Source organism: Myotis nattereri (assembly GCF_964212035.1).
Source record: "Myotis nattereri genome assembly, chromosome: 8".
Taxonomy (NCBI): Eukaryota; Metazoa; Chordata; class Mammalia; order Chiroptera; family Vespertilionidae; genus Myotis; species Myotis nattereri.
In genome coordinates this window covers 85531221-85555656 of record NC_138083.1, presented here as the reverse complement: position 1 = coordinate 85555656, position 24436 = coordinate 85531221, and positions in this window count along the sequence as shown.

Below are 24436 nucleotides of genomic sequence, written 5' to 3'. Positions count from 1 at the left end.
CACTAATTACAAATCCGTGAGAGCATGGGGCTTTTGGTACAACCCACCATCCCCCCTTTTTAAAGACTAGGACCTCACTGTTATTTTAACAGGAAAAAAAATTACACTGTAATTCCACTCTTTTTGCATATCACTCATGAAATATTTTGTAACATTCACCAGCATCTTCTCCATCTTATGAATGAGCCCATCAAAACTGATCGAATGCTGTCACGTTTTCTACACAACTCATTGTTTCTTTTTAAACTGATATGCAGGTAGATGGCTTTCACTTCCTCCCAATCCTTCCACAACTTAGTGTACACCCAAATTTGCTTTTACCTTCTTCTTTCGCACTAAAGCACAGACTTTTTACTTTAAAGCAAAACTACTCTTCTTTCTTCCTTTTAACTTCTTACCAACTTGCCTTTCCTCTTGTTTTTCAGCTAGTGCTAAACTTTCAATAATTTCAAGGTAGTTTCTTTTTTTTCAAATATATTTTTATGGATTTCAGAGAGGAAAGGAGAGGGAGAGAGAGATAGAAACATCAGTTATGAGAGAGAATCATTGACCAGCTCAATGCTTTTAAGGCAGTTTCTTTTACTAGTGTAGACACAATAAGTAATTTCACATGTGTTCGTCACTCCAAAATATTGCATTTTAAACTCTTCAGTTTTCCTAATTGGCTCAAAAATAGTATGGCTTAGTTCACTTGGTAAATTTGATGTGATTAAACACACACACACTTTTAATCAAGGAGGGAAAATACTTTAAAGCCATGCCAATTTGAAAAGGCGCCAACATTTTTAAAAAGCAAATACTTTACAATAAAAATAATAATTTGTAGGTTAAATAAACAAAAAACTTAAGGAATGTGCAGTGAAAAACTAAGATAAAGCATTTCAGTCGATAAAATGGAAAATCTATTAAGTTTTATAGTCTGCTTCCAAAGACTAGTGCTGTTTTTCAAAGGAGTTATGTGAACCTGGAAACACTACAAACATATAGTTCACATATAATTTAGGTGCCAATGTTAAAGCTTCAGATTTTACATGCTAGGTTTACTCAAGAAACCCTGGTAATGACCTAGTACTTGCAAAATTCTAACTTTGGGGAAATATTATAAATATCACAATTAGTTGGTATTGTAAAGTCATGATGAATCCAGAATTAGAAGGATGTCTATTATATAAATATTTCATTGGATTAACAATACCAAGCTTGCATGTTCTAAATGAACTGGAAAAAAATATATCTTGAAAAAATTAACTTAACATGGTATGTATACCATTAGCTGCCATTAAAAACAAACAAACAAACAACAACAACAAAAAGACTAAAAAAAAAAACTGGTGTGAAGTAGCCTGGCAATGCTCACAAGAATGTTCACAAGAGACCCAGGGCCTTCAGCTACTCTTTTTTTTTTTTAAATATATTTTACTGATTTTTTACAGAGAGGAAGGGAGAAGGATAGAGAGTTAGAAACATCGATGAGAGAGAAACATCGATCAGCTGCCTCCTACATACCTCCCACTGGGGATGTGCCCACAACCAAGGTGCATGCCCTTGACTGGAATTGAACCCGGACGGTCAGTCAGCAGGCCACCACTCTATCCACTGAGCCAAACCAGTCAGGGCCCTTCAGCTACTCTTAACTTTCCATTTAACCCCTAGAGTGCCGAGGAGCACGATGGCGCTCCTCCTGTCTTTCGCCAAACGTGCCGGGAGTGCTATCAAAGCTTCGAAATGGCATCCAGTTCTAAGTCTGCTTTTATTGCTAAATATGTCAATGTAGTAAAGGTTTCCTTAAGTTTTTCAATATGTAACTTCATTTACTTGCGATGCATAATTTTTTTCCTAAACTGCTGTAAAATCAGCAAAAATGCCTTGGCAATTTTAACATAGTTCCTAGGATATTGGTTGGCACTCACAGGGTTAAAAACAACAACAAACAAACGAAAGCCCTTCCCTCCAGCTCTTCTACACAATCACCACACTGTTGTCCGGGTCCATGAGTTCTCTCTCTTTTTTTTCTTTTTTGCTCAATCCCTCCACCACCACCCCTCACCCAATACCATAACTTCTGAGACACAATAATTCCCCTGCAATACAATTTGTAGAGTCTTTGTTATTCAAGAAATACACCAGAGAGGGTAATATGGAATCACATTGCTCCAGATTTAAAGCCCCATATCTGAGCTGTTCCAAGCCTTAAAGCAATGATTCTCAAAGGTTAGACTGCCCAAGAGTTAGTCTGGGACTTGGTGTAAATGCATATTCCTGAACCTCACCCCTAGAAATTCTCGTTCAGTGAATTTTAGGTGAGGCCTATGAGCCTGCATTTTTATTTTTAATTTATTTACTAGAGGCCCAGTGCACGATATTCATGTATTGCGGAGGGGGGAACAGGGGGAGGGGGCGTCCCTCAGCCCGGCCTGCGCCCTTTTGCAGTTTGGGAGCCCTCAGGGGATGTCCAACTGACAGCTCCCCATAGGGATCGGGCCTAAACCTTCTAAGCCTTAGTGATGCCAGAGGCTGAAGAGGCTCTTGCCACGGCCACTGGGCTCGCCAGCCATCAGCCCAGCTTCTGGCTGGGCAGTCCTCCCCGTGTGGGAGTGCACTGACCACTGGGGGACAGCTCCTACGTTGAGCGTCTGCCCCCTGGGGGTCAGTGCACATCATAGCGATGAGTCATTCCGCCGTTTGGTTGATTTGCATATTACCCTTTTCTTATGTTGGATTTTTTTTACACACTCAAGCAACTCTTATGCAGGTGGGTCCTCTCACTTCCCCAGTTAGGGGTCTTAGGATTTCAGAGTTCACTGTGTAATCGGATGACACCCCATTCAGGCTGGCTGGGCCTGCAGGACCCCATGCAAGGGGTGGGGGTTGCTGGAAAGGCTCCCCTGCTCTCCCAACTCAAGCACCATGCATTCATCAGCGCAGAGGGGAAACAACTCGAATCAAGTCACTGATTAAACTTGGGTCTGATTTCTTGGCTGAAGACAAAATCAATTCATTTCCTTGTCCCTCACTCAGATTTGTTGGTCTGTCACTTGGCAACCCCTAATGACCAAAAACTCAGTGAAATAAAATAACTGCCCTCTCAGGGCCCCAACATCTGTTAGGCGATGGGCAGGACTCAAACCTGCTTCTTCCCCCGATGCGACACGGGGCCTCTGACCGTTACTGGGTGGTGGTGGCCAAGTGGCATCAATGCTATGTGGTCAAAGGACAGAACGGTGGTCTCTCCTGGAAGAGCATGTCCCTCCCTGTGACCCCTCCTTCTATCACTCCCTGTAACCTCGAGTTTCTCCTCCCGGAAGTGCCTCTGCCCGTACCCCTGCCGTGGCTCAGCGACATCAGTGACCATCAACAGCCAAAGTGACTTCTTGGAAAGATGGGGGGTTGCATTCATTCTCAGACACAAGATCAGCTCCCACTAGATCAGTGGTTCTCAACCTTCCTAATGCCACGACCCTTTAATACAGTTCCTCATGTGGTGGTGACCCCCAACCATAAAATTATTTTCGTTGCTACTTCATTACTGTAATTTTGCTACTGTTATGAATCGTCATGTAAATATCTGATATGCAGGATGTATTTTCATTGTTACAAATTGAACATAATTAAAGCATAGTGATTCATCACAAAAACAATATGTAATTATATATGTGTTTTCCGATGGTCTTAGGCGACCCCTGTGAAAGGGTCGTTCGACCCCCACTGCACTAGATCATCTTGGAAGGGAACATTTCTCACTTCTTAATATTTTAGCAACAAAATGCTTTTTCTCTCTCAAATCTCACACACACACACACACACACACACACACACACACACACCCCATACACTTGGACAAAAAATAAAATAAAATAAAACAGATAAAAGGAATGTTTACGGTTGAAGCTGAAGAGAGTTTGGAGCCTAGAGCCCAGCAAGCTCTGCCTCCACCCCCCCACCCCCCGCCCCCCCCCAGGCAGTGCTCCGAGTGAAGCGGCCTGGTAAGTCCCCTCCAGTGTGGTCAGTGTGGCCCCGAGACCCGTGGCAAGGCTGCAGCCTGGCTCTCCCCAGCCTGGAGTCTTATCTCCTCACAGTGAGTCCCCCTGGTCCCAGGGTGCCACCTGAGGAGACATTTCACCACTCGAACCTCCCAGGTGACTGCAGACCCTGCCCGGCATGTAGACTCAGTGGGCGGGTCACCAGGTCCCAGCTCCCAGGCCTCTCCCTGCGGGGACCAGTAGCACCTTTCTCTTGCACCTGCCCCAGGGAACGCGCACTCTGGCCTGTCAGAAATCTATTCGGATCTCACGGCCTCTTCTTGACCTGCCATATTCCCCTCTTCCCCACCCCCCACCCACCCCCTTATCTTTGTCTTTCAGAGCTTTGCCCAAGCAGCCATCTCATGAGTTAGTAAAAAGAACTGATGTTAAGGTTTGCCTGCAAACAGTGGTAAAATAGGACACTGGGGAGAAAAAAGCAGCATTAAAAAAAAAAGGCCAGGAATTTCCACCAAACATGCAGAATTGCTATAAATGCCAAGACTCCCTTTCTGCCGCCCACGCCCACACAGAAAAAAGAGTAGTTAAAAGGGGTCAGGATTTTTTTCTTGGAGTTTATCTTTTATGTACACCTGAATAAACAAGAATATTTATAGTCTCGTACGTTTTAAGGTGTCAAGCCTTTTCTTCAAACAGAAAATAAGTAGTTGTAATGTTACAAAGTCATGCGAGGATTAACTGCATTTCCAGGGGCTTTCCCAGGGCTCGGTGCCCCCACAAAGCACTGAAATATACACTGAAAGTGGAAAAATGTTCTGCACGCCTGAAATTCCTGCCCGTCTTCTATCTCCAAGTGTTGATTTTATGACACAAAGCAAATCGGAACGGGAACGAACATCTATTCATGCGAACCAGTGAAATGTGGAGGGAAAATCTGATTGTGTTCCATACCGGCCTGTGCTATATAATGCGTTTTCTAATGAACAAAAGAACACCCACAGGACTGGTGATACATCAGTAATGTGAACTGAGAACTTGAATTTGCTCATGGAAGACATCTTCAATTTACATAAAACACCTATATTAATATCAATAAATCTAGGTAATAATTATCCATTAAAATCATGTCCCCAGAGACAGATAACCACACTTCTGAACACTCTCAAGATACTTTCCAAAGGATTCAGTGATCATTCCCGTATCTAAATACTTGCTGCAGGATATGTTGAGATGTATAACAGCGTGCTTTTTAGACAACATGGGAGGGCCAGGGGTGCAGCTGGGCCTCAGAAATAAATAGAGCCAGAAATAGCAACGCTGCCAGGTGACACTGCGGTTCATCTCTCTGTGTGGGCTTCGTGCTCTCCCTACTGCAGGACACCCGCTTGCACACAACAGCAGACATGGCCACCTCGTCCCCATCTCTCCAGACCACATAGAGCATCAGTCCTAAAATTCCAGGGGAGGGTCAGGTGGGTCAAATACCCATCCCCAGACGGGACCTGGGATAAAGGGCCCGTGTAAAGGCCCCCGGAGGGAACTGCCCCAGGACTCTGACTGGAAGGATCCTTTCCTACAGAAGATAGTGCTGTGCTGGGCAAACACCACCACAGATGACACACCAGCCCCTAGATGCTTATGGTCTATTTGGTGAAGCACTATATGGAACCATGTAAAGAGCCAGGACACACAGGGGCTACCCCAAGACAATATGTGATCTCCTGTTAAAAAGATGTCATAGAAACCTTGGAACATTATGCCAAGTGAGAGAAGTTATTCACAAAAGAGCAGATATTGTATGATTCCATTTATGTGAAATGTCCAGGATAGGGAAATCTAGAGACAGAACATAGATTAGTGATTGTCTGCAATTGATGGGGAGAGGGGAAGGGAAATAGGAGGGAGACAGGGTTGGGGAGAAATGGAGAATTATTGCTAAAGGGTTTGGAGTTCTTTTGGAGTTGGTGAAAATGTTCTAAAATTGGTTTTGGTGATGCTTGTACAATTCTATGAATATACTAATAGTCATTGAATTGTATACTTTAAATGGTTAAATTATATAATATGTAAATTTATGTTAATAATGCCATATATATATATATATATATATATATATCACAAAAAGGAAATGTTCAACCTTAAAATAATACAATCTTTGTTTTAAAAGTGGTACAACTTCAAGCAAAGTGGTAAGGTATTCATAATGTTAACAAAGAAAACAAATAATTAAAATATGTTTGTAAACCAAATTAACATCTATGCTGTAGAAAAAGAAAGTGACCAAAATATGAATTAAAAAAATGGGTAAATAGTAGACTGGTAGGTTTGAGGATGGACACTGAATTTTTAAATAAAATTTAAATATGTTCTTTCGTTTTTACATTGTTTCTCAATGTACGTTAACAAACACAACAAATATTTTAACCTTTCCTACCCACAGGCTGTTAGCCTTCTAGCACACACTTTGACTACACTTGAGAATGAGCGAAAATGAGGGTATAATTCGAAGAAAGAAGAAGAGAACAGAACAAGTGTAAAAATATTCCATACTCTGTGAGAACTCAAAATATAAAGCATGAGTGATATCACAAACACATCTAACACCTCACCCCCCTGTGAAAACAAGCGCCACTCCTAGCCATTCTTTAAGGAACACTAGTGGGTCCGAGGCCACCTGTGGCCCCTGCTAGCTGAGAATGAAACTCCACATGGTCACGTTCCCTGGTCTTGGTATTTCTCAGTTTCTAAAGCAAGTTTTTCGCCATTTCTTTCCCATGATCCTCCCCTCAGCCCAGTAACAAAGGAAGAGCAGATATTGTTTTTCCATTGCGTAGAAGAATTCACAAAGGTCTGGAGCAAGGGACACTGGCTACAAAGCAAGACCAGGGTCTAGGAAGCTCCCTGCTGTGTCCGACATTAACTCGTTTCTTTTTCCAGTTGCAGTTTATATTCAATATAATTCTGTTTCAGATGGACAGTATAGTGGTTAGAAAATCATGTGCTTTATGGAGTGGTCCCTGGATGTTTCAAGTACCCACCTGGCCCAATACATAGTAAATCATGATCTTATTGACTATATCCCCTAAATTGTAATCTACATCTCTGTGACTATTCTGTAACTACTAATTTGTACTTCTTCAAGCCTTCACCTTTTTAATCCAACCCTCTAACCCCCTCCCCTCTGACAACTGTCTATATCTATGAATCTGTTTCTATTTTATTTGTTTGTTTTGTTCTTTAGATTCCACATACAAGTGAAATCATATGGTAAATGTCCCTCTCTGTCTGACTTATTTCACTGAGCATCATAATCTCCAGGTCCATTCATGTTGTTACAAAAGGTAAGATTTCATTCTTTTTGTATGGCCAAGTACTATTTCATTGTGTATATGTACCATAGCTTTTTTATCCATTCATCTACTGCTGGGCACTTGGGCTGCTTCCAGATCTTGCCTATTGTAAATAGTGCTGCCATGAACACCTCACACCTGTCGGAATGGCTGTCATCAATAAATCAACAAACAAGTGTTGGTGAGGATGTGGAGAAAGGGGAACCCTCATGCACTGCTGGTGGGAATGTAGATTAGTGCAGCCATTATGGAAAACAGTGTGGAGGTTCCTCAAAATTTAAAAACGGAACTGCTTGGTGACCCAGCGATTCCACTCCTGGGAATATATCTGGGGAAAAGACCCCGAAACACTAATTCGAATGAATATAAGCAGACGTGAACTCTTTAGTTGCTGGGTGATATGAAGAGATGGAAACCTCAGGGGTGAGTCTGTGGTGAGGAGGGTGGGGTGTGGGGCACTGGCCATTTACTTGTCACAATTTTAACAACTAGTAGAGCCAGGGTCCTGGTGGGTTTCTACTGAATACCAGGTCTATTCCCATGGAAGATGGATTGAAAATGTCTGGTGTTAACAGTAAATGCTATGAACTCTGAGTCTATGGATAGCTGGGTAATATAAGGATCTAGCTTTCCATGGGTCTAAAGGAGTTGGGAATGTTTGTGTCCACTACTAATCAACAGCATTTATTATATATAGAAGCGAAGGGGCCTTAAAAGTGGCCACTCTTACCTACCTGACACCATCAAATCAGTCCAACCAAGTTAAGGGAGATTCTGAACAGAGTTAACCATCCTTGTCCAGGCGAAGACCAATCCATCTTGAGAACTGTATGACTTAGTTGTTTGTTTACAGAAGAGAGGAGAAGAGCTCAGCCTCGGAATTAGGCTGAGTTCAAAACATGGCCCGGCTTCTCACAGCTGTACCTTACTTTTCTCGTCTATAACATGGGGATCATAGTATCTATCTCATAGGATTTTTCTCAGAATAATATGAGTAAGTGTATGTTAAATGCCTGAGACCCAGAGATTCTCAACAAATGTTAGCTGTTATTAATAAACGTAACAACAACAACAAATCCACCAGAATTGAGGAACTTCTGGACAGAAAGGGCAAGAAAGGGAACTATAATAACAACCCCTATGACCTGGAGATTAAAACTGTAATTGCTACTCTGCTGAGGACGAAGCTATTTTCCCCCTGATATGAATCTCCAACTTTTCTTCCATGTGTCCTGAGGGCCAAGGAGGCATCGCTGAATATTTAGTGAACTAGATGATTAGGCATTTTTCTCTACCTCATAAAATGAGGTGGTTTCCAACTGTTTGCCCCGGGGTTTGTTGATGTAATGGACATGTTCTACTTGTTTCTACTGGTAAATAGAAAAAAGAACCTGAAGAAGAGTTTAGAACATGATGGATGGGGTAGGCTGGTATCATCACTTGTAAATGCAGGATGCTTCTTTCTGAGGCAAAATTGTTCCGAAAACAAAGATTTTAAAAGCCTTTTTATCACTTGGGGACGGTGTGTCCAAATGGATTTTTAAAACATAGAATCTCCCTAGCTGGTTTGGCTCAGTGGATAGAGCATCATCCTGCAGACTGAAGGGTTCCAGGTTCGATTCCAGTCAAGGGCACATGTCCGGGTTGTGGGCTCGATCCCCAGTAGGAGGCATGCAGGAGGCAGCCGGCCAATGATTCTCTCTCATCATTGATGTTTCTATTTCTCTCTCCCTCTCCCTTCCTCTCTGAAATCAATAAAAAATAAAAATTTTTTAACCATATAATGGATTACATGCCTAACACCAAACTCTAAAATAAAATAGACACTCTAAAATCTAAACGAGAGCATACCTGGTATTCACAGGAAAGGTGGACTCTTGATGTGAGTTAGATCATGGCCACGGGCACAGCCTGGCAAGCCCCAGCTCATGCAACCTGGTGGAGACCTCACACCCAACCCTTCCTCTCCGAGGACTTTTCCTCCTATGCTCCCACTGAAGGAAGCAAAGAAGACAATGGAACCAAGAAGAGAATGATGTCCAAAATGGCCTACCTGGTGCTGAAAGACATTTCCACCCCTCATCAGCTCTAGAGCACCAAGCAAAGGCCACAGAATATGCCGGAGCCTCAAGCAAAGGGAGCATGCCTCTGCCGGCTGTCTCCAATGCTCTTTCATCGGTTTCTTTATTCATTCTTTATGTCACAGCCTACTCTTCCCTGATTCTCGAGACTGCATGAAGCTTCCCTCTTCTGTGCTTTCCGAGCTCCCTGGATTTATCTCACCCGATTACTTGGCACACCATATGGTAATTGTCTGTCTATACATCTATATCCCCCACTAGAGTATAAGTCCCATAGGGACCAGGGACTGTGTCTATTTTTTAAATATATTTTTATTGATTTCAGAGAGGAAGGGAGCAGGTGAGAGAGATAGAAATATCAATGGTGAGAGAGAATGATTGATTGGCTGCCTTCTGCATGCCCCCTACTGGGGATCCAGCCTGCAACCCCAGGCATGTGCCCTGACCAGGAATCAAACCGTGACTTCCTGATCCATAGGTCTACGCTCAACCATTGAACCACACCGGTCAGGCTAGACTATGTCTATTTTGTTTATCCGTTATGTCCCCACCATGAGAACAATATTGGACTTGCAACAGGTTTTCAGGAAGTATTTTCAAAGTAATGAGTATCATTTATTTATGAGCCCTTGTGCTTGAAGAATCATGAATACCTACATAATATCTACATGGTGCAGTTGCAAACAAATATTTGCAAGATGTACATGTTGTATTTGCAAACACCTCATTCATTCTCAGTTTATTTTAAAGGGGATTTTATTTTACTTTAATTCCCTGAAACTCCTTGGAGATTCTGAGCCCAAATATTAAAAGATACTTAGATAAGCAAAAATTTTTAATATACAATAAATTCTTGTCAGCCCTGAATCTATTCAAATGACTTTGAGAATAATTCCACTGATACGATGATCATAATTGCCATTTCATTTTCATACATTATTTATTCATGCAATTATGAAATGAATAAAACACCATATAAGAAACTAAGTTGCAATGTGTTGCCTCTGGAGTTTCCATGAATTATAAGCGCTATGTTTCCTTCTGAAGTTACTAAAAGTTATGTCCCTGAGAGATGAATAGTTTTCAAGGGAAGTAACACAATGTTTTTTCTTCTGATTATAAAAGTTAAAGCCATTTCTAGAAACTTTATGGGAAGACAATTTTAAAGAAGTGTATAGAAGATTGGATTAAAATAGGGAACGAAGAACATCTCCACTCTAATTCAAAATCCCTTGACGTGGAAGAAATACACTATTTAAAAAAAAAAAAGCACATGTAGTTATATAAATGCATGCCATCAAGAGATTAGAGAAGAATTCCTACAAAATATAAAGCATAAAAATCAGAATGGCAAAGAGGTACACATCCAAAAAATGCAGGTCAGGGGAAAGCTGTGGCGGAAATCAGAGCAATCTCAGAAGCCAAACCAGTTCAATGTCCACAAATTCTCAGAGCAAGAAGAGACATGTTTTTAGGACAACTGGTCAGTCTGTCTGGAAAGGGCGCCTGGTGCCAGGGCTGAGGGAGAGGGAGAGAGAGACAGATCTGCAGATATCTGAAGAGGGCCACAAGGAATGCAGCCGGGAGAAGAATGAGCAGGCAGCTGCACGTTCCAGGATGTGCTGCTAAGCTCATGCAAACAGCTGTGTGAACTGGGTCTTCTGGTTGGGAAGCCTCCTGTACGAGTCTTGCCTCTAGCATTCCAACTGTCCCTCTTCCAGGAACAAGACCTCCTACCCCAAGGAGACAGGTTCCCTACACAGACCTTTTTTCCCCAAAATGATTGGCCATTGTATCAGTCAGGAAGCAGAAATCATACCACTTATTTTAACAGAGGATTGAATATGAAGAATTGGTAACTAGATAGAAAGAATATTTAAAGGCAGCTGAAAAAGTAAAAACCAGCAAACAAAAATACTCTAGCCCAAGTGCCTATGCGAGGATAAGTGAAAGGTGGTATGTCCATACAATAGAATTTGTCCTTAACAAGGAAGGAAATGCTGGCACTTACTACAACATGGATGAACCTTGAGGACACGATGCTAAGATAAGTCAGTCACAAAAGGGCAAATATTGTATGAGTCTTCTTACCTGAGGTACCTAGTCAAGTTCACAGAGCCGGAAGATAGAATGGTAGTTGTGGGGCCTGGGGGAAAGAGGGGTTGTTTAATGGGTACAGTTTCAGTTCTGCAAGATGATGGCATTCTAGAGATGGGGTAAATGTACTTAACACTATTGAACTGTACACTTGAAAATGATTAAGATGGTAAATTTTATGTTATGGATATTTTGCCACAATTGTTTTAACTTAATTATTTTAATTTTAAAAAATGTTCTTAGTGAACGCTAACCTTCGTGGAGGTAGCTAGTACAGGACACAGCTACTGCCCCTGGGTGGAGGGGAAACAAAAGGAAGAGGTTGGAATCATAAAAACTTAGGAATTAAGGACCCCAAGGGCCTGTGACCTAGATCCCCAAAGAGGGGGGGGGGCACCAGGTGTCTCGTGCGGGCCTGTCAGAGATGGGCATTACATAGTTATATAAATGCATGCCCTTTCTCCTCCAGCCTTCCCCACTCCAGCATCACAAAGCCAGATTCTAAAGAGCAGATCTGGCCTCAGCTGGCTCTGTGGCTGAGCTTTGACCTATGAACCAGGAGGTCATAGCTGGCTGGATTCCTGGTGGTTGCAGGTTCAGTCCCCAGTGTGGGGCATGCAGAAGGCAGCATATCAATGATTCTCTCTCATCATTGATGTTTCTCTCCCTCTCTCTCTCCCTCTCTCTCTCTCTCTCTCTCTCTCTCCCCCTCCCTTTCCCTTCTTCTCTGAAATCAATAAAAATGCATTTTAAAAAGAGGTTCTAATTAAAAATAAAAATAATAATAATAATAATAAATAAAGAGCAGATCTGGAGCCCAGAGACAATAGCTTTATAAAGAATAATAACAATGTAGGGGAGGAAAAACTTTCCCCTCTTAGGTTCTGTGGCTGGAACCTTTGATTTCCACTGATGGAAGACACATTAAGAGGAGATAAGCATACAAATCTTATTTAATGTTAATATTATAACTTTTACATGCACAGAGGCCTCCGGGGAAAAGAAGTAAAGGCCCAAAGGAGTAGTTAAACTCTGAGGGAAGTGGGGGTATATATACCACTTTAACAAACGGCAATAAATTGTAGAAAAATGATGAGACAAAGGCAAGGGTCTTGGACGCCTAGGGGGTGATAAATTATAAAAAAAAAAACATATAAATATATAGGGGGGGAACTTATGGAAAACAAGGGTTATTTTAGTAAAATTGTGCAGCCCCAGCTCAGGGCTGACTCTCTGTTTGCAGTTTTACGGGCTTTATCCTCCTGGTGCTGGAGAGGAGAGAAGGAGTCACCTTCAGGAGAGAAATGTGTGCCCTGCTCTGAAGCAGACGGGGAGAGGGCAAAGAGCACTTTCTGCATTTGCTGCCTCGTAATTGCCTCCAGTTTACGATAATCCTTATGCCAAAGTGGCACATTTTGGGGTGGCCTATTCTGATCCCCTTCCACAGCAAGAAAGACAGGCACCAAATGTCCTTACATTGTGAGTTTTCACCATCTTTTAAAGCAATAGCTACATCCATACTGGGTTTCTTAAGTTCTATTAAAGTTTATCAATGCTCAGATTTTATAAAGAATACCAAAAGTATTCTTACATTATAATAATGTATTACTCAATTTTGTCACATCTATCTTCCTTTGTGACTCTGCCTTATCCATAATGCTCAGAAAATACTCTCTATAGGAATTAATCTCAAAATTATTTGATACATAAATCATACTTCCCACAGTGATTGAAATATTTTGGTTTCCTTGTTTCAATTTCCTCATTTTTACTGCATATTTCTGACATCATTTTTATTTGGGAAAAAGGTTTCCTCTAAAAGTTTTAAAAATGCTTTTCATTCTTTTTAAAGTAATTGCTATTTTAGATCCCTCTGAGTTTCTTGTAACCTTTTGCCAACATCTTATTAAATAGCAATCACATTACAAATTCAACCTGAACTTCTTTTTCTACCAAAGTCCTTAATTCACTCTATTTGAGAACCTTCTGCTGCTTTGCCTAACTTTTTAATGCATCTTGTATCATATCTAGATGAAATCTAATTGCTTTCACATTTCCCAATCAGGTTATCTGAGAGTGGTTGCAAGATCAAATTTGATAGGAGTTTCTTCAAAATGGGCCATTTTATACTAGTCCAGAGATTATCAACCTAATCTCTGAGTTGTTCCCCAAAATGTGATTGCAATTGGCACAGTTGAGATTACATCTCCTAGTAATAAATTCTGACTGTGCACAGTTAGAATTTAGTTAGGCACAAAGCATCATGCAAAATATTTCAGACAAAAGTCTAGCTTGTGTATCTTTTTCTTTACCAAGCAAGTCAGAGCCATTACCCGAGGCTGCCTTCAACTTTTAAATTAATGCCTAAAGGCTAAAGATTACTTTAGTTCTTCAGTTAATTTAAAAGGTACTCTTTGCAACGGGTGTAAAATCAATACAATATTTACTCATTCCAACCTCCTTGTTTTTGCTTTCCGGTTCAACAATATGTACAATAAATTTTAGTTGTTTGCCACAACTTTTGTTCCTCCCACAATCTGATTAAACTGAGTAGCATATTGCTTTAAATTTTTTTGAGTGATATTTTGTTCCCCTTAATTACCAATTAAATCAATAATGATGCATTGCATTCACCATCCTAGACAGTGATCATTTGTTTTATAATTTGTTTTCCATTTTACATGTTTGGCCATTCTAGCATTACATTTTGAAATTATTTCTACTAAATTTAAATTGTCTCCTTCTCCTTTCCAGAAAATATCGCACCACAAAATATCCTCATTATGCTTTGTTTTTAAGAACATCTTGCTGGTGTTCTCTGTCTCCATCAATGTCCTGCATTTACTCGCCGAGGTGGGGGACTATCCATCGTTTGCTGTTTATTCCGCCTTTTTGTTCCCGTCTAGCAATGGCATGGGAGTCTTCTTCTGTGCAAGTGACACTTCACGACCAAAATTAAATCTTCACTCAGGGAAGAATATGAAGTTGCAAGGATTTCTTTTGCTCTGTTTAAGTTACAAATTTAATTAGAACAGTTTTCTCTTTTAACTTTTTGACCAATAATGAAATCCTCATTAAACAAGCAATTGCTAATGCAGGTTTGCAAATCTTACATGGGTCATGTTCAGTAGAAATCTGCTCCCTGCCCTAGCCGGTTGGCTCAATGGATAGATCATCAGCCCGTGGACTGAAGGTCCGGGGTTTGATTCCAGCAGGCTCAATCCCGGGCTCTGGTGCGGGAGGCAACCAGTGTTTCTCTCTGTCTCTCCCCCTTCTTTCCACCCTCTCGAAAAATCAATGGAAAAGTATCTTCAGGTGAGGATGAACACCAACATAAACAAGACAAAAAGGAATCTGCTCCCTTTTGTTGTGTTCAATTTACAAAAACTTAAGCGGACTGTCATTCTGAAAGCTTTCTCTTTTTTCAGCTTTTTGCTATTTGAGCTATACTTCTGCATTGCCCATTTTAATTTCTGTACAATCGCACCTTCTCTTTATTCTCAGTGACCTGGGAACTTTTGCCTCTCAAGTCTTCCCTGTACTTGAAACAGTGGCACACAGTCCCAAACTTTGCGGTTGCCCTTTTCTGCTTAGTGTACTTCCATTGAGCATCTGCCCCCTGGTGGTCAGTGTGCATCATAGCAACCGGTCATTCTGCTGTTTGGTCAATTTGCATATAGGATTGATTTCTAGAGCGAGAAGAAGGGAGAGGGAGAGAGGAAAACATCAATGTGAGAGGGAAGCATTGATCGGCTGTCCCCTTTTAGGGATCGAGCCACAGATCCAGGCATGTGCTCTGACGGTGAATGGAACCAGCAATCCTTTGGTGTACTGGATAACACCAACCAACCAAGCCACACCAGCCAAAACATACTCCCTAATCTTAGACTATAAACATAATAAAATAGCAGTAAAGTCAGCAGCGTAAAGAACTTCTACAAAGCAATTTCAGTGTAAATGCCAGGTTGATTGTTTGATATTTGTTTTACACCTATTCTGTGCGGCACCCTGGCATAAGGCATTCAGTTGGATGTGTTGATCTTAACCATGCCAGGCTGTCGTCAGCCATTTGGAGCTAAACTGTTAGGGGGTTTCACGAGCCTTGAGTCGGAGGTGGGGAGACACTCCGTGGTCTTCACAAAGGAAGCCCTTTCCATCTTCACAGACAGCCACTCAAGGTCGATCCCGCGATTCATCTCTCCAAAGCATCTTACTTTGCAACCCTGGAATGAAGAAAGTCCTCAGGGCCACAAAGGTAGTGAATCCCTATACCAAACTCATCTTCCTTCCAGAAAAGTCTCACAGATATTAATCAGAAGGTGCAGCAGCTCATATTAAATTTCTTGTGGAGCCTGGGCGTATGCTCTTTTGTGTGGCTGGGCTCATAACATCCTGCATTAGAGGACCAAATATCCGTACTGCTTACAAGGATTTGTCTCTTTATATAAATTATTTCAGACCTGAAATGTTGTTTCTTTGTCTTTTTGTCCTAGCCTGTCAGTGAAGTTTTATACATTTGCCAAAGAGCTGATACTCGGGAGAAATTAAAATCAACAGAGAAATTAATGGGCCACCTTCTTATGGAACTATGGAACTCTGTGGGAGAATTCTTCTGTGGAGAAAATTGGGCTCCTGGAGGATATAAATAAAGGTAATTTAAATCCAGATGTGAGGCAGAGAGAGAGGGAGATCAGAGCAGATGCTCAGCGGTGTCAGATCTCATGGTGGGGGTGGGTGGGAAGGAGGAAGAGAAAACTGCGGGAAAAGCAAGTTAGTGGGATGGTAAATATGTGTATTATGTCACCAAATTTACCTTCACCACATCAAGTCTTTATCTCACATCATCGAGCAAAACAATTTTTAATTCGCATGCAATGAAAAAAATGGGGGGAAGAGACTGCGAAAATGATTCCATGTGCATCTCAAGCTCAGCAGTCGGGGATGAGGCAGGCAGCACTTCATTACCGCAGTCAAGTGCATGTCAGACAATACATTACATCTTCCAGTGGAGACTACAGCTGTGTTTTATTAGGAACTGGGCAGAAATACTAACTCGCACGGTCCTGAGAGTTATTTAGCATCTTCGGCTAGTAGTTATCCACAATGCCAGAGGGAAACCACCGGCAGTTTTCCAAGTGAGCAGATCAGCATACTGGGACACTGCAGGTATTTGTATGTGTGGGGAAGCTCCAAGAATGCATCGAAGGAACACATGTAAGCGCGTGTTTATAGATAGGAAAGCCGTGCAGATTTGTTTGCCATTTGGGCAGGTCCGTCTATAATATCCGAGGAGAAATAAATGTGATCTGTTTTTTCATCGCGATTTAACCGTCAAGACTTGTGTGAAGCATTGGGGTGCACGCTGCTTTGCCTCCCCCGGTACTTTCTGGTGGTGCCTTAGAATTCCTCAGCAGGAAACCCTGAAATCCTTTCATTTCATTGTTGGTATTGCTTCTGTAGTTTCATCAACACTATCGTTCACACGGGAAAGAGAGACGGAAACTGTCAGGTCAAATTCAGCTTTGTAATCCATACGCTTGGAGTCATAAACAACTAGAAAAGAATAATGTATCAGCCACTCGGACACAATACCAAGTGAAATGAATATACTTTAAGCGATTTGAATAGAGTGTCCAGTCAGTCTGCATAACACTGGAATCGAGAGGCATTTTAAAACTGAATTTTTTCTGGTCTGCTTGTTTAGACTCGACGAGACATTTTGCCACGCGTCTCCTCCACTTTGTGTATCACAAGCACACTGTTATTCAACACCATCTCTTCAGATGGGTCCATCCAGGGGGAGGTAAAGTCAAAAGATATCTGGCATTTGCCACGATTTAAGAGTTAGGTTTACAAGGAAAGTCCTATAGACTACATTTCCTAGATTTTCCAAAACAACTGGATTGTAAATTGTTGTTTTTGGGAAAGGTGATCTGTATAATGTTGCAACTGAATAAAGTGCTATTTTAATTGCATATGTTTAGTTTATAACTTAAAACATGTTTTATAAATATGAATGGGAGGGGTACTTTATCAGACCGATGTCCTATAGTTTTTGGTTTACAAAATAGTTAATTCTTAGGTATTATGTAAACAGTTCAGGGAGCAGTAACCTGGTAAATGCCGGTACCTTGGATCAGAGCATCTGACAATGTCTGGGGATATATTTGGTTGTCACAACTGGGTGGAGGTTGAAGTGCTACAGGCATCCAGTGGTTAGAGGAAAACATCCTCTCTTAGAGATGCATGCTGAAGTATTTAGAGGTAATCCTATATAATAAAAGCCTAATATGCAAATTATCCCCTCAGGCAGTCGTTCGACCGCTTGCTATGATGTGCGCTGACCACCAGGGGAACGCAGAACATGGCGTGTGTCGGCGACACAGCGCTAGCAGTGGGTGGCAGTGGAGGTGCTGCCAGCCCCGATGGGCCCCAATGAGAATGGGATCATGACAGGATGGTGGAGCAGGTGTGTGGTCAGTGCCAGGCCAAGGCAAATGCGAGTGGGGGCCAAATCACCCTACTGAACGTCCAGCAGATAGCAACCAGCAGCGTCAGCCAGGGGCGGGACTGACGCCCGGCTCCCCAGCTCTAAGGGAGCCGATTAGGGGTGCCCCCGGCCCCGATCCATCACCCTACAGGTGGGATGGTGGAGCAGGTGAGGGGGCAGCACCAGGCCAAGGCGGGTTGCCAGGCAGCGCTGTGGGGCTGGGGGCGCAAGCTGGGACTGGGAGGCTGGGGACATGAGCTGGGACCTGATCTCCGCAGGACATCCCGAGGGACCCATGCACAAATTCGTGCACTGGGTCTCTAGTGTGTTTAATATCTGTAACTTAAAATGGTCCAGCCACACACACACAAAAGAGAGAGAGAGAGAGAGAGAGAGAGAGAGAGAGAGATGACACAAACGTGGAAAAATGTTAACAATTATTGAATCTGGGTGGTAGAATGATGATGTTTACACTATTATTCTTTCTACTATTCGGTATGTTTGAAATTTTTCATGATAAAAGGTTTTAAAGACTTAAAATCTTGTTGAGAGCAATATTTTCTTAGGAAGTTCATCCAGCTATTCTAACATATGACTCCTGCTCCAGTATATATATATATTCCCCAGACAGAAAAACAGCAGAGAACCATTCACCTCAGTATCACCTGTTTCAGCCACACTAATTTGCTGGAAAGGAGCCTGGTCAAGAAAAGTGGGATTTATTAGGTTCAAGTGATCCCATGAGGATTCCAGAAGAGAGGAGATTCAGTGTCACGGGGAAAGGAATTAACTCAGGGGAGCTCTGGTAAAGAGTGTTTCCAGGATCAGTGTGGCCTGGGCACAGACGTTCTCGCCATCCCTCTACCAGAAGCATCATTTCCATTCTTCCTCTGGTTCATTCTCTTATTCACCCAACCCTCCATCTTTCTTTCAGCTTCTCTTTCCCATCACAGCCTCCCTGGCCCCGACTTTCCTTGCAGAATCTTTCATCGTTAGTCCCCCTATCCCATTGGTAACTCTGTGTTTCTTGGTTTCATTTATCAGAGCAAGAAGCAGACTGGACCAGCTCATCATGGTGCACCCTTTGATCAGCCCCATCAGCTGTGGCCACAGAGGAATTGGATCAAATAATTTTTTAAAAATGTAATAGTTGCTGAGGCATCAAAGGCCTTTAATGGCTACATTCTTAGGACTGGGTTGATGGTAGGACAGGCAATGATAGTATCTCTAAAACATCCTTTTTTCTGTTCGGTAGAGACCATTCTGAGCTGCAGGGAGATTTTGCAAGGCTCAAAAGAAGATGTTCATGGGTTGCTACATCTCTGCACAGGATCACTCTGCCCCATGAGATCATTGTCTTGCTCATTAATATAACGTGGTCATGTCTCAGACCACAGGTTTTCCCTGTGACTTTGCTCTAAATTGAACATATACCGAAAAGCAGTGAAACAAGGAGACTCGTCCTCTGCCTGGGTTTGCACAAGTCAATCATAGACCTTTATCGAGATCTAGTATTACCCTGGCTTATTTGGCCAGTAAATACGTACTGAGTGAATGTCTCTGTGTGCATCACACTTTGCTAGGGAGACACAGGGGCATACACAGAAGAAGGCAAAGCCTCTGAATGGACGGAAATGACAGTCTCACTGGGTGATGGGACATACACAACTCCAGAAAACATGAATAACAAAGTAATTTTGCCGTATGAGAGCTGCCGCAGATCAATACGTGCTAAGTGTAAAGTCAGTGCCGAGAGTACAGAGAGAGGTCAGGTTAAAATATCAGGTAAAAATATTTCTGGAAGGAGTTAACCTTGATGGAATACTTCAAGGTGAGGAGAACAGCAAGACCAAATGCAAGAAATGTGTCAGGCAAGTCTGGAAAACAGGGAGTAGATAAAATTTTTCAGGGAAGAGGATTTTATTGAAGGCAAGTGGGAGGTCCTTTCGAAAAGGTAGACGGAGCCCAGAGGAGGGGCCTTGAATGCCAGGATAATTAGCTTCATCTTATGAGTAAGGTTTTGGAGTCAGGAAGGGACAGGATGAGATCAGTGTTTTAGGAAGTGCTGGTGTCAGGAGTGGGTTGAAAAGCCCGAGATCTTTGCAATTTACAAAGCATCTTCACATATGAGTCATCTAATTTTCTCCTGGCAAATGGTTTCCTGGAAGGCTTTTAGAGACTGGTGCAAAGCAACATTCAGATGTCTACACAGACTAGAATTATAGCAATTAAAAGAAGTCAAATACTGGCGCCAGAATGGTCAGACAGATCAATGAAACAGAATGGAACATCTGGAAACAAACCCAAATATTTATATACAAATTTAATATTTTATCACGGTGGCATTTTAAATCAGTGCAGAAAAGAGAACAATTTAATAAACGGTTTTAAGACAACTGGCTAAAATCACTTAGGGGGGGAAATGGTGAGATTCCTGCCTTACTACTTACATCAATTTCTTTATGAATGGATAAAACTGTAGGTCTCAAATTTTGGCATATATTTCACCACATGGCGAGTTTGATGTAAAGGGAGGTTCCCAGAGATTCTGACTCAGTAGTTCTTAATGGGGGCCCAGAAACTTTGATCTATAGGCCACGTTTTGATAAACACGTGCTTAAAGATTTAAGTATAAAAGATGAAACTATGAAAGCACTAAAAAAGTAGATTAATATTCATATAACCTTAGAAGGGACACATGACATTAAAAAAAGGATTTTACTCCAAAAAATAAATGCTCTTTATATCATATTAAAGACATCCTTTCCTGCCCAGCCGGCATGGCTCAGTAGTTGAGCATTGACCTATGAACCAGGAGGTCACGGTTTGATTCCAAGTGAGGTCACATGCCCAGGTTATAGGCTCAATCCCCAGTATGGGATGAACAAGAGGCAGCTGCTCAATGATTCTCTCTCATTATTGATGTTTCTATCTCTCTCTCCCTTCCTCTCTGAAATAAATTTAAATAAATTAATTAATTTAAAAAAAACAAAACCTCCCAACAAAAAAAAGCCCAGGACCAGATGGCTTCACAGGTAAATTCTACCAAATATTTGAAGACTTAATACCAATGCTTCTTAAAGTCTTCCAAAAAACAGACATGTACACACACACACACACACACATACACATACACATACACACACACACATTCCTATTCATTGCAGCATTACTAGTATTCACAATAATCACCTAAGCAACAGATAAATGGATAAAGAAAATGTGGCATCTTATCTAATAAAAGAGAAACATGCAAATTGACCATACTTCCGCTACACTCACAAGCCACGCCCACCAGCCAATCAGAGCGACTATATGCAAATTAACCCAACCAAGATGGCGGCCGGCAGCCACGGAGCTGGAGCAAGCAGGAGGCTTGGTTGCCCCAGTGATGGAGGAAGCCAAGCTTCCCACCTGCCCTGGCCAGCTGTTGCCTCTGCTCAAGGCAACAAAGTTTCAATTACAGAAGCTAAATAAATCCCAGATACCTGCTTCCAGCCAGCCTCCACTGGGAGCTTGGGTGGCTGGGGGCTGTGGCCAGCCTACAAACAGCCATCAGCCCCTCACCAAGAATGGCCACACACCCTTGGGATGAGGGTCCCCGCTGGGCGGCTTGGCCAGCCTGCAAACAGCCATCAGCCACTCACCCAGGCTGGCCAGACACCCCAGCAGGACCTCCCACCCTGAAGGGGGTGTGGACAGCCTGCAAACAGCCATCAGCCCCTCAGCCAGGAGGGCAAAGCACCCCAGCAGGGACCCCCACCCTGAAAGGGCTGTGGCCAGCCTGCAAACAGCCATCAGCTCCTCACCCAGGCTGGCCAGGCACCCCAGTGGGAACCACTCCCCCCCGCCCCCCCGAAGGGGCTGTGGCCAGCCTACAAACAGCCATCAGCCCCTCACCCAGGCTGGCCACACCCTCAGTGGGTGAGGGTCCCTGCTGGGGGGCTTGGCTAGCCTGAAAAGGGCCCTCAGCCCCTCACCCAGGCTGGCCAGGCACTCTAGCAGGGACCCCCACTCTGAAGGGGGTGTAGCCAGTCTGAAAACAGCCCTCAGCCCCTCACCCAGGCTTGCCAGGCATCCCGCGGGACCCCCACCCTGATCCAGGACACCCTTCAGGGCAAACCAGCCAGCCCCCACCCATGCATCAGGCCTCTATCCTATATAATAAAAGGGTAATATGCAAACTGACCTTAACAACAGAATGACTGGGAATGACTGGTCACTATGACACACACTGACCACCAGGGGCAGATGCTCAATGCAGGAGCTGCCCCCTGGTGGTCAGTGCGCTCCCACAGGGGGAGCTCTGCTCAGCCACAAGCCAAGCTGACGGCTGCCAGTACAGTGGTGGTGGTGGGAGCCTCTCCTGCCTCCTCAGCAGCGCTAAGGATATCCGACTGTAGCTTAGGCCTGCTCCCCGTTGGCAAGTGGACATCCCCAGAGGGCTCTCGGCTGCCAGAGGGATGTCTGACTTCCAGCTTGGGCCCAATCCCTCGGGGAGCAGCCCTCAGCCAGCAGGTGGTCATCCCCCGAGGGGTCCCAGACTGCGAGAGGGCACAGACTGGGCTGAGGGACTCCCCCATGAGTGCACAAATTTTTGTGCACCGGGCCTCTAGTTTGTGTACAATGAAATATTATTTAGCTATAAGAGGAAGGAAATCCTGTCATTTGCATAAACATGAATGAAACTGAAGACATTATGCTAAATGAAATAAGCCAGACATAGAACATAATCCCTCTAAATGAGAAATCTAAAATAGGCTAAATCATGAAAACAGAGAGAATGGTTATTACCAGGGGCTGGGGGACTGGGGAAATGGAGGTATTGGTCAGAGGATCCAAAATGCCAGTTACACAAGATGAAATCTTGCTGTAAGTCATAGCGCCTACAGTTAACAACACTGTACTGTAAAATTTGCTAAGAGGGTACATCTTATTTTAAGTATTTTTACCACACAAAATAAAGAGAATGGGAAGACACTCTTGGAGGTGATAGATATATTTATGGCATTGATTGTGGTGAGGCTCACAGATGTATATCTCTCTGCAAACTCATTAAATTGTGTATATGAAATATGTACAGCTTTTTGTATGTCAATTATACCTCAATAAAATAGTTTTAAAAAGAAACAGACCCTGCAATATGTTGACTAAGTGGCTCCCAAAAAGATATATTTACACCCTAATACCTTATTTTCCAAATAAGATAATCCAATGACATGTGCCCTTCCAAGAGACACAGGGGAGAGAAAGGCCCTGTGAAGACAGAGGCAGGGACTGGAGTTATGCAGCAACGAGCCAAGCAGTGCCTGGGGTCACCGAAAATTGGAAGAAGTAAGGAAAGATTGTCCCTTGGATCCGCCAAAGGGAGTACAGCCCTGCCAACAACTTGATTTCAGATTTCTGAACTCCCAAATGATAACAGAATAAATTTCTGTTGTCTTAAGCCACCAAAGTCGTGGTAATGTATTGCAGTAGTTCTAGGAAACTAACAGAGATGCCAACACCATGCCCAGGGCATGGTTCACCAACCTCTAATTCCAGCCCAAGTCATTCCTCCAAACATCACACCCAGACGGTCAATGGCCTTTAACATTTTCATTCCGATGTCTTAAAAGCACTTCATAATAATCGGGTCCACACTAATTCCACGCCCATCTTGCTTCAAGGTTCCCTATCTTAATGATTGGTGCCATCAACCATCCAACCACGTAAGCCAGAAATCTAAGACATTCTTTATTCATAGCTCTCCTTCCTTCAAAGCGCCAAGTCCTGTCGATTTTACCCACTAAGGACTTTTTCAATCCATCTACCTTTCTGACTCTCCACTGCCATTCCTTAGTCCAATCAAACACCACATCCCAGCCAGACATTCACTGTCTAATGATATCCCCTTAAGTCTGCTCTACATACTGGCCCCAAATGTTGTTCTTATAAAAGTGAGATTAATTCCTGTCTCTCCGTTATGCAGATCATTTTATGGCTTCTCATCACTGTCAGGATCAAGTCCAAAATCCTTAACATGGCATATAAATTCTGCAGGATGGATGGGACTACGCCTGTCCCTCCAGCCACGTATCTTATCATTCTTCCCCTCCTTTCTCTCAGCCACTCTTCCCATTTTCAGTTATCACCCATACACCATGATCCCTACCATGTGGAGGCCTTTAAAAAACTGTTCACAAAATTTAAAAAGCTTTCCTCAACCCCATTTTTCTTCATGTAGTTAATTCCTAGTCAAGCCCAAACAGCACTTTCTTTTTTTTTCTTTTTCTTTTTTTTTTAAATATATTTTATTGATTTTTTTTACAGAGAGGAAGGGAGAGAGATAGAGAGTTAGAAACATCGATGAGAGAGAAACATCGATCAGCTGCCTCCTGCACACTCCCCACTGAGAATGTGCCCGCAACCAAGGTACATGCCCTTGACCGGAATCGA